This window comes from Schistocerca cancellata, chromosome 2 (assembly GCF_023864275.1).
Source record: "Schistocerca cancellata isolate TAMUIC-IGC-003103 chromosome 2, iqSchCanc2.1, whole genome shotgun sequence".
Taxonomy (NCBI): domain Eukaryota; kingdom Metazoa; phylum Arthropoda; class Insecta; order Orthoptera; family Acrididae; genus Schistocerca; species Schistocerca cancellata.
The window spans coordinates 515,757,607-515,769,759 of record NC_064627.1 but is presented as its reverse complement, the minus strand read 5'-3'; the positions used below and the strand labels follow the sequence as shown (position 1 = coordinate 515,769,759).

At 42.2% G+C, this 12,153-nt stretch overlaps 1 protein-coding gene across 2 annotated transcripts in view; it reads left to right on the top strand.

Annotated features, from left to right (window-relative positions):
- LOC126162064 (putative ATP-dependent RNA helicase TDRD12) overlaps positions 1 to 12,153 on the top strand; it is a 429,957-nt gene that overhangs the window by 190,868 nt on the left and 226,936 nt on the right. The gene's annotated exons all lie outside the window — the stretch shown is intronic.

Genomic DNA, 12,153 nt, shown 5'->3' with positions numbered 1-12,153 from the left:
CATATGAAGCCATTCAGTTTCCACTAATGTGCAGGCCTTGCCCGTCAGATGTAGTCTCACTGACCTGCCTGTGGGTTGGGTCTGTTTGTGTGTGGCATAATGCAGCAGGTTTTCATGGTTTATCCATGAAGCCAGGACTGCAGTGCTCCCCAGCAGGCCAGAGGCCATGGGCAATGGTTTTCAGGAATTATAGCTGTCTCACCACAAGTATGCTGTACAGTGTGGCATTTTATAGACATTTTTATTTGTTCTAGTATGTTTTGACACTTCAAAAGTAATTTATATGGTAGAAAGTATGGCCAATAAGAAAAAGATAATTGTGTCAGTCACTGTCGTTTTGTACGCTATGTACTGATACATTTCTCGAAAGAAAAATCACAAAATACCTGTAAAATAATAGATATAACACAGTGAGTAATTACTGACAGTAACAAACATAGGAGAACCAACATATTATTGGTGGTCACCTACAGTGTTGGTTTACACAATTCTTCCCCACCTTTCAAGAGGCCTTCTTTTCCTAAGGTTATTTCTGAAATCAGTGAAGGTATTTTAAATCTGTCTTGCAACTTCAAGGAAGTGTGTTTCTCTGTCAGCAATATGTTTTGTTTTATTGAAATAAAATAACATCACTGGTCTTAATGAAGCACACATACCATTTGGCTTGCTTCCGACATCTAAAAACAGTTCATTACAAAAGATGTTGATCTTAGATCTTAAGATTTTTGCTCACATCAGGCCCTCAGGGCTTCAGCATTCATTTGCTGGGTATGAGCTTGGCGAACCCAGGGTTCCTGAGTGGGGGACTGGAAACTGCCTCCAGTCCCCTGTCACCTAAGCTCTGGGCATGCTTCAGCTACCACCATGTGGTGCGGTGGTGGAACATTGTGTGTCTCAGGGAATGGGGATCTTGGCTTAACTGCCCAGATCACAAATAGTGTGTTTATGGGATGCGTGGCTGTTGAGGTGCAACAGTCACTAGCGAGCAACCTGTGGGAAATATGACGCACCTCAGTTGTATAAGACTTACTAAGGCACGTGGGGCTCTGTCTGAGTGGACCATTATTTCCCTAGCAGCTCGTGGGACCGAAATGAATCATCCAAACTTTTTCCCCTCCTCCCTGCAGAAAGGGTGGGCCACTGGAAGGTACCAACACCCAGTCTAATAAGAGGGCTCGTGTAGCCAGTCCTCCTGATTCAGTCCATAGTAACAGAATGCATGCTGTTTTGCGGAAAGTGTTTCTTATGGTTTAAAGAAGAGAGGGTAGTTGTGAGAGAGTTTCACCATTTTACTTACAGAAAGGCTTAGAAGGCATTGCTGGCAGTTTAAAATGTGTGAAGCGCTTGCGCAATGGTGCTCTCTTGGTTGAAACATCTAGCTCCCAACAAGTAAAAAACATTCAGAAAGCTCCTTCCCTTGGGGAGTATGCGATAGAACTAAAATTGCGCAACACCTTGAACTACAGCAGAGGTGTTGTGACTTGCAGGTATCTAGTTGACATTCCCCGAGAAGAGCTGAAACCCGAATGGTCCCAGCTAGGTATTGCTGATGTACAAAATGTTATGAAAAGGGTGGATGGTGAACTTGTAAAATCAGATTACCTTTAACAGCACCAAACTACCAGAGCATGTCAAAGCAGGTTTCCTATGCCTAAGTATATGACCTTATTTCCCAAATCCGATGCACTGTTTTAAATGCCAGCACTTTGTACATTCTTTTCTTGGCTGGAAAGGGAAAGGAACTTGTGGGAAATGTGGTAAAACCATCCATGATGGAGTTGGCTGCTCCTATTCTCCAAAGTGTGGAGCAGGGACTACAAAGTTTTCTTCAAGGAACAAAAGATTCAGGTCAAAATGACAAAGTGCATCCCACATGTTGAAGCCAAGAAGCTATACTAGTCCATTCAGCCACCCACATTCGTTGTCTCCTTTTCTTCCATTCTGAAACAGCCAGTCCTGAAAACTGATGCTGCTAAACAAACAGAGGTTGTTAGTGTCAGCACTAGCACCTGCGTTTGTCAATGACTTGTGCTGCTGCAGTTACACTGAAGCCTGCCCCTCTCCCCAGGACTTCAGAAAAGGCTGTGGTTGCTGACATCTTGAAATTTCCTGTCCCTCCACAGGTCAAGTCTTGTGCACCGCCCAGCACTGCTACCACCACTACCACTTCCAAGGTTGTGGCTACAAAGCAACCTCAGACAAAAAAATCAAAATTGAAGGCAAAGCATCACCCACTGAAGGATAAGGGGGTACACAGTCGGAAGACATCGTCATCCTATCTGACATATCTCTTGAATCTTCTTCAGAGGTAATGGAACTTGATATCGGACTGGAGCAATTTTCACACCCCAAGACTGAGCCTCCACCCATTGTGGGCTCCCTCCCAGGCAGAAAGTCAGGATGAATGTACTTCCCCCCCCTCCCCAATGATAGATGTCTCCCATTATACATTGGAACGTTAATGGGTTCAGGACACATTTGGAGGTACTGGGGACTGAAACTTCTGGCAGAGCAATGCCCCCTGTGCATATGTTTACAGGAAACACATTTTAAAGCCTCTGATGCCCCTGCTATACACTATATCGCAAGGATGATCTGACTGGGGACAGGGCTAAAGGAGTGGTTGGCGTGTTTGTCAATAATGTGCACCACTCCTCTGTTCTCCCCATGGCTACTGGCCTGCAAGCAGTTGCAGTTGAAATTAGTGCATGTCGGAGGATTACAGTTTTCTCTCTTTATTTACCTCCAATGGATGCAGTAGACGCTGAGGCTCTCACAGATCTTATGGAGCAAATCCCCTGAGCATTTCTCATCCTGGGAGACTTCAATGCTCATCATATCCTGGGGGGCTCGACCTCTACTTACCCTCGGGCTCGAGTTTTGGAGAGTCTCCTGATGTCTCAAGAGCTGTACATCCTAAACACTGATCCTCCAATTCATTTCTGTGCTGTTACTGCATCATTCTCGGCCAACTGCACCATTCTTGGCCATCAACCTATCTCTTTGCTCTCCAGCCCTTGCTGACTGTTCACTGGGAGGTCATTGATGAACGTCATTCCAGTGAGCACTTCCGAATCCATATTCACCTACTGGATGGTGCACTACATGATCAGAAAACTACTTCCCAATCTGTATTCACGTACTGGATAGAGCACTACATGAAGAGAAACCACCGACATGGATGGTCAGCAGGGCTAACTGAACGCTGTTCAGCCAGCTAGCTGTGTTTGAACATTGCAACAGCATCCAGGAATGTGTGGATCATATCACATAAGTGATCCCTCATGCTGCTGACTTATCCATCCCAAAGTCCTGAAGTCATCTTCAGAGGTGACGTGGATGGAACAGGCGCGTGGCTCTTCGATGATCTAAAATCCACCCTACGGCAGGCGGCCTTACAACCTTTCGAGTCGCGAGAGCAAAAGCACGACGTGTGGTTAAGGAGAGCAAAGAAAGGTCATGGCAAGCAGTTTTGGACTCCATCAACCATTCCACTTGTTCTACGAAAGTATGGAAAGCCATCAGAAGGATTTCTGGTAAAGACAGTCCTTCACCAGTAGCAGCAGTGCTGACACAGGAATGTCTCCAAATGGCGTGTGGAGACATTGCGCAGACACTAGCACATAATTTTGCACAAACTACTGCCAATGCCAGCCAGGATCTGGCATTTCGTCACTACCGTGCAGTTGTCAAGAGGAGCAAGATGGACTTAGATCCAATTGTTCTGAGGCCTACACGCTGTAGACGAGGTCCCCCTCACTTGTCTTCACATAGGCCACAGCCCTATGATGCTTGGATTCTTGCTCCGGCGAGAGGACCCTCCAGTGTGTGGCCCTTCTCCATCTGGGAGCTGAAATCAGCACTGTCTTGAGATTCGTGATACTGCACTCAGTCATGATGAAATCTGATACTGCTTGCTTTGCCATTTGCCAGCAGCATCAAAGGAAATCCTCCTCAAATGGTTTAACCTTATATGGCAGACAGGCAACTTCCCAAACTCCACCATGAGGAGATTCGGCTGGCCACAGGTGCTTGTTGGACCAGTCCGATACACAGCCTCTGTGCTGAGGCCAGGGAACCGACACATATCATCCAGCGGCAGCTCCTGCTTGTGCATCAGACGTGTAAGTTCCTCGCATCTCCAACTTCACTCACACACCATACTGTCGCTGATCTGCCTCCTGAACATCTTTTTTCCAACCGTCCATGTGCTACAATGTCATAGGGATCTGCCTGCAATGTGTGCTGGAGTTCTTCGGTGTGGAGCCAGTACGGCCCCAAATCCAGGGTTTTAAAAGCCTTCAGCCCAGGTTGCTGGAGAGGCCCAGAGTGATTTTAGATTTGGTGCAGTACAAGAGAGATTGCACTCCTGCTTCCATTTTTAATGCAATATTTTCTGACATTTTATCTGAGCACCACTACTATGTAGCTGTTTTTACAGATGAATATAATAGAGGGAAACATTCCACGTGGGAAAAATATATTTAAAAAGAAAGATGATGAGACTTACCAAACAAAAGCGCTGGCAGGTCGATAGACACACAAACAAACACAAACATACACACAAAATTCTAGCTTTCGCAACCAATGGTTGCCTCGTCAGGAAAGAGGGAAGGAGAAGGAAAGACAAAAGGATATGGGTTTTAAGGGAGAGGGTAAGGAGTCATTCCAATCCCGGGAGCGGAAAGACTTACCTTAGGGGGAAAAAAGGACAGGTATACACTCGCACACACACACACACACACACACACACACACACATATCCATCCGCATATACACAGACACAAGCAGACATTTGTAAAGGCAAAGGCTTTGCCTTTACAAATGTCTGCTTGTGTCTGTGTATATGCGGATGGATATGTGTGTGTGTGCGAGTGTATACCTGTCCTTTTTTCCCCCTAAGGTAAGTCTTTCCGCTCCCGGGATTGGAATGACTCCTTACCCTCTCCCTTAAAACCCATATCCTTTTGTCTTTCCTTCTCCTTCCCTCTTTCCTGACGAGGCAACCATTGGTTGCGAAAGCTAGAATTTTGTGTGTATGTTTGTGTTTGTTTGTGTGTCTATCGACCTGCCAGCGCTTTTGTTTGGTAAGTCTCATCATCTTTCTTTTTAAATATGTTTTTACAGATGGGTTGAAATGGGGATTCTGTTGGTTACTCTGTTGTTTTCCCGGATCGCGTCCTGAAGATTCGACTGTCTCAAGCGTTTACTGCCTTTAATGCAGAATTGTCTGTGATCTAGTGGGAACTGTAGCAGATAACACATTTTTGCAGTGCTAAACTTCTTGGCTGCTCTAATTCTCTAAGTGTTCTTCACTCATTGAAACATTTTTACTCAGCAGTTAAAGTAGTCCAGACCATTCTGGATGCACCCCTCCAACTACGGCGACTGGGGAAAGAGTAGACCTTCTGCTGGGTACCAGGGTACATTGGCATTGCTAGGAACAAAAGGGCAGATCTAGCAACCAAGGTGACATGTCTTGATCCGCAGGTATTTCCGTGTGCCGCCTCCCTGCATGCTATCACCTCACTGTTGAGCTCAAGTGTCTTGCGTCGGTGGGAGGATGAATGGTTGGGAGTGACTGACAGTAAACTCAGTTTAGTGAAGCCCATAATGCGGGTGTGGTGTACTTCCTTCCAGCCATGTAGATGGGACGAGGTCCCCCTTACTTGTCTTTGCGTAGGCCGCAGCCCTATGATGCTTGGATTCTTGCTCCGGCAAGAGGACTCTCCAGTGTGTGGCACTTGTGCCATACAGATCACTGTGCAACACATTTTATTGGACTGTGTTTTATTTTCCAACCAGTGGGCCTTGACTGATTTGCTGATGGATCAGCAATCTCTTTTAGGTAAAAATCAAATGAATGTGGTTAGGGTTTAAAAGTTTTGTGAACTGTCCAACGTTTTACCAAGATTTTAGGGTGAAGGTTGTAATTCTTTCACAGGGTGACTGGCTCGTCCATATATTATGCAAGTGGCCAGCCACTGACAATTTCCTGTGGGATCGTTTTAGCTCCTTTCTTGTTTTACTTATGTTTTAGTCTCTTGTATAGCATCTTTAGTCTTTTTCCGCTGCCTTTGCATGTATGACCACATTTTACTAAGTTTCTCCACATTCATTTCTTGTAATGTGTGTAAGGGTGCTGATAACCTCAGAATTGAGCGCCCGTAAGTACCAACACACACACACACACACACACACACACACACACACACACACACACACACACTGCTCATATCAAGAAATGCTATCTGCTTGCAAGATTTTTTAGATATTTCCTCATTTGCACTATTGTTTCTTGTACCTAAGCTGTAAAGACAGATTACCATCTTACATCTTAACTTACCCTTGAGATCTCAAAATTTGTCAGGGAAAATGCTAAAACTTGTCTGAAAATCAGGGAAAGATCAGGGAATTTCACTTGGCAAAACTTGTGGCAACCATGAATATACAGCAAGACCATAAATTCTGATGTTATAATAAATGCAGACTCCTGTCATCCAAATGGATATAAGAAAGCTTTTTTCTTAGCAATGATTCACAGAATCCTCAAACTCCCATTACAGGCCACTGAAATTTTGGGCCCTTGCCCCAGCTGATCGGAGTAAAAAGAAAGGAAAGATATAAACATGACCTCCAAAAGAAATACATCTGGTAAAGTATCTAGATTATTTAGCCATGCTGACGTTACTGTGGCCTTTTCAGTTAACAAAACTTTCCCAAGTAGACTGAGGAATTAAGTAAAAAAGCATTACAATAGATTTTTAAGTTCAGGTTTCTATAAAGTATCATGTGATGCTTGTGGGAACTGCTACGTAGGACAGACAGGATGTAATTTTCAAATAAGTTACCATGGTGTTTTTTTTTTTTTTTTAAAGCAGTATTTAATAGAAAACAATCATTCCCATGGAACAACTGAAAATAATTTAAATGTTCTACACACAGCCCCAAAGAGTTTGTGCCTTAATTGATTGCAGGGAACAAGATTTATGCACAATATAAAAAGATCTTCTCAGTTAGTGAATGAACAGATTGATTTTAAAAAGAAAAATTATTTCAATTTATTTTAATATGAATACTTACTCCTGGGTTCTATATTTTCACTGTTAACTGGCAAACATGTATAGCATGTATAAGGGTTTTAGTAATGAAGTTATATCCATACAGTAAAACACAACCTGTGTGTGTGTGTGGGGGGGGGGGGGTTGGCTTTTTCTTTTTCGGGGGGGGGGGGGGGGGGGGGATGGTAGTGCTCAGTGGAGCCTGTGGTTATATATGTACATGTAATATTACATTAAGTGGTCAACTAGTGTAAAGAGTGTGTGGTTTGCCAAGTTGATCTCATCATTTATGAGTTGTTTCTTTCTTGTTATGGTTTTTTTGGATGTGGTAATTTTCTTGTAAGGTGAGGTGCTTTTTGGTGCTGTTTTTCCTTATGATTTCCATGTCTGTGTCTCTGGTTGTAATTTTATGTTGGTGTTGATGTAAGTGTTCTGCAAAAGTTGAGTGATTTGCCCTATACTTCCATGCTCTTACATGTACTTCGTACCTGGTATCAAATTTCCTCCTGGTTTGACCTATGTATCTTCCATCACATTTATTGCATTTCGGTTGGTATATTTCCGATATGTATCAGTTTTTCTTATTGTTTTTGGGAAGTATTTCTGAATTCAGTTGCTGGTTTGGTGTGCTATTTTCATGTCTTGTTTTTTATGATTGTATGTCATTGTGTACCATCTTATTATTTCTGTTTCTTTTGCACTTTGTGTTGTTTCTATTCTTGTATTTTGTGTATTTGTTTTTGTGTGATTTTGTCCTTGTATTGATGACAGCTGAGTGTTGGTTCTTTTTGTTTCTTGATTTTCCTGTTCGACTTTGTTACTAAGTTCTTTTTGTGTCCTTCATTTGTGGCTATTTGCATTATGATCTTTGTTTCTTTTCTTGTAATTGTCTGTATCTAATGGTACTGTGTTTAGTGTGTGGAGCATGTATCTAAGTGCTGCCTGCTTTTGCGAACTGGGGTGTTGTGATGTCTTATGTATAATTGTGGGTTGTTGTTGTTGTTGGTTTTCGGTATATGTCAAGTGTGTGTTGGTTGTTTTGAATATTTATGGTGAGGTCCAAGAAATTTAACTGTCTATTTTGCTTTTTCTCTATTGTAAAATGTATCTTATCACAATCAGAATTTATGTGTATGTGTAACTCGTCAATTTTATTGTTTGGTTCATCTATCAGGCACAAGATGTCATCCATATATCTAATGCAGTATAGAATGTTGTTGTTATTTGGCAGTATTTTGTTAAGTATAATCTGTTCTATGAGGTTCATAGATATGAAACCTGGTCTGTGCATCTACCTTTGTAATACACGCTAGGTGGCGCCATGTAACTGTGGGTATGATGGCGCCATCTATTGGTAGAGAGACTGATGCTTGCGTGCCGTTTGATGTTGCATAGCGCCAATGAGGTTTCACGCCGAAGAGTAGGTGGTCACAAAAGTTATCGTCCTCTTGCCGAACATGCAGGCAAGTAAGCAGGAACAATGAGGAGTGATGCAATTTTTGACGGTGGAGGGAGTTGGAGGCCGTGGTATGTATCGACGGATGAAGGCTGTGTACGGTGAGTACAGTCTGAGTCGTTCAAGTGTTGTGGAATGGCGCAAATGATTCCTTGAGGGGCGCGAGTCACTGGAAGACGGTGCTTGTCCTGGACAGGCTCATCTTGTCATCACACTGGAAATGGTTGTGGAAGTGAATGCTTTAGTCTTGGACAACTGCAGAATCACCATAGACAAGATCCATCGATTATTGTGTATTAGCGTGGGCACCGCTCACACCATAATGCATCAACACTTGAACTTTCAAAAAATCTGTGCACAGTGGGTTCCCCACCAACTGATCGCCGAACAGCGTAATACTCAAATGGTGCTGTCTTTGAGTCATCTGCAATGTTATCATGAGGAGGACTACGGATTTCTGTCCCGTATTGTCACAGGTGATGAAACATATTGTCACCATTTTGAACCGGAAATCAAGCTTCAGAGCAAGCAGTGGAAACATGTGACTTCACCACCTCCAAAGAAATCAAAGGACATGCATGCCAGTTCTGGTAAGGCCATGATGTCCCTTTTTTTTTTTTTCGCCACCTGGAACAGGGAACCACCATCAATGCCCAGTGTTATCAGGCCACTTTACAGAACCTTAAACAAACCATCAAGTCGAAACGCCAAGACATGTTGTCCAATGGTGTTATCCTCCTGCATGATAATGCTCGCCCACACAATGTGGTGAAGAGGACATTGCATTAGTTTCGGTAAGAAATGCAGAAACATCCATTGTGCATTCCCAACCTTTCACTGTGTGACTTTCATGTGTTTGAACCTCTGAAATAATCTGTTCACGGACTTCGATTCGCAGCAGACGGTGAAGTGTGTGACTGGGCCCAGGCCTGGATCTGACAGTAGCCTACTAGCTTCTTCAAGGATGGATGCAACCGGCTAGTGTTGCAGTGGGATAAGTGTGCCAACAGTTTTTTGAGCATGTGTACTGTGTCTAACTACATTTTTGAGTTAATAAAATCTTTACCGTTACTTTACACTAGTGACTGGGTTTTATTTGAATGCCCCTTATACATAGTTCATAAATGTGTTTGCTATGGTTCCAGACACTGGGGATCGCATTGGTAATCCTTCACCTTGTAAATAGAATTCATTATTGAACTGAAAGTAATTCTTTTCTATTATTAGCTCTAGAAGCCTGACTGCTACTTTGATGTATTCATGTGGAAGTGTACTGTGTGTTTCAAGATTTTGTTCTACAATGTTTATTGTTACAGTTATTGGTATATTGAATGCATATTCTCTACTTCAAATGACAGGAGGGTGGCTGCATCTGGAACTTGTATGTCTTTTATGTACTGAATCAATAGTGGCGTGTTTCTTATGGTCCTGTCCTAATGTAATTTGTAGTTTTCTGGTAAGATTTCCAACAGGTATCTTGCAAGTGGGTAAGTGGGAGCGTTTCTATAATTTACAGTAGCTCTGACGGGGAGATCTTTCTTGTGTAGCTTTGGTTGGCATTGGAGGGAAGGTGCACTGGGATTTGTTTGTAGCAGTTTTCCTTTTCCATTGTTTTCTAATGTATGTCCAATGTCTTTCAGAGTTGTTTCTTAACTTTGTTTGGAATCTATTAGTTGAATCTGATTTTAGTTTTATGGTTTTATTTTGTGTGATGAACTCTTGAGTCTTTCTGATGTATTGCTCTTTATCCATGAAAGCATTCACTTCCACAACCATTTCCAGTGTGATGACACGATGAGCCTGTCCAGGACAAGCACCGTCTTCCAGTGACTCGCGCCCCTCAAGGAATCATTTGCGCCATTCCACAACACTTGAACGACTCAGACTGTACTCACCGTACACAGCCTTCATCCGTCGATACATACCACGGCCTCCAACTCCCTCCACCGTCAAAAATTGCATCACTCCTCATTGTTCCTGCTTACTTGCCTGCATGTTCGGCAAGAGGACGATAACTTTTGTGACCACCTACTCTTCGGCGTGAAACCTCATTGGCGCTATGCAACATCAAACGGCACGCAAGCATCAGTCTCTCTACCAATAGATGGCGCCATCATACCCACAGTTACATGGCGCCACCTAGCGTGTATTACAAAGGTAGATGCACAGACCAGGTTTCATATCTATGAACCTCATAGAACAGATTATACTTAACAAAATACTGCCAAATAACAACAACATTCTATACTGCATTAGATATATGGATGACATCTTGTGCCTGATAGATGAACCAAACAATAAAATTGACGAGTTACACATACACATAAATTCTGATTGTGATAAGATACATTTTACAATAGAGAAAAAGCAAAATAGACAGTTAAATTTCTTGGACCTCACCATAAATATTCAAAACAACCAACACACACTTGACATATACCGAAAACCAACAATAACAACAACCCACAATTATACATAAGACATCACAACACCCCAGTTCGCAAAAGCAGGCAGCACTTAGATACATGCTCCACACACTAAACACAGTACCATTAGATACAGACAATTACAAGAAAAGAAACAAAGATCATAATGCAAATAGCCACAAATGAAGGACACAAAAAGAACTTAGTAACAAATTCGAACAGGAAAATCAAGAAACAAAAAGAACCAACACTCAGCTGTCATCAATACAAGGACAAAATCACACAAAAACAAATACATAAAATACAAGAATAGAAACAACACAAAGTGCAAAAGAAACAGAAAAAAATAAGATGGTACACAATGACATACAATCATAAAAAACAAGACATGAAAATAGCACACCAAACCAGCAACTGAATTCAGGAATACTTCCCAAAAACAATAAGAAAAACTGATACATATCGGAAATATACCAACCGAAATGAAATAAATGTGATGGAAGATGCATAGGTCAAACCAGGAGGACATTTGATACCAGGTACGAAGTACATGTAAGAGCATGGAAGTATAGGGCAAATCACTCAACTTTTGCAGAACACTTACATCAACACCAACATAAAATTACAACCAGAGACACAGACAAGGAAATCATAAGGAAAAACAGCAACAAAATACACCTCACCTTACAAGAAAATTACCACATCCGAAAAACCATAACAGAAAAGAAACTACTCTTAAATGATAAGATCAACTTGGCAAACCACACACTCTTTAAACTCGTTGACCACTTAATATAACATTACGTGTACACATATAACCACAGGCTCCCCCCCACCCACCCCCGGAAAAAGATCACATATTTACCTTCACACAAGACAATTTCACTATTACACACACACACACACACACACACACACACACACACACACACAGAGGTTGGCAACACTCACAGCGTCAGTGAAAACGATTGAACAGACATAAACACTGTGGGATTGTAGAATGACAAACAGTTTAAGAAAGTGAATTGTAAATAATGCAGCACAGGAAATACTGCAGAATTCCAAGTGCAAATGGAAAATGAAGCCTTTCGGCATCAACTGCTGCTAGCGAGGTGGGAACTAGCAAAATATGTGAAGAAACACCTCAAGTAACATGCAGTCCAATTTTATAAAGTAAATTCTGTTTTTAATCGAAAACAACCAAAAATAT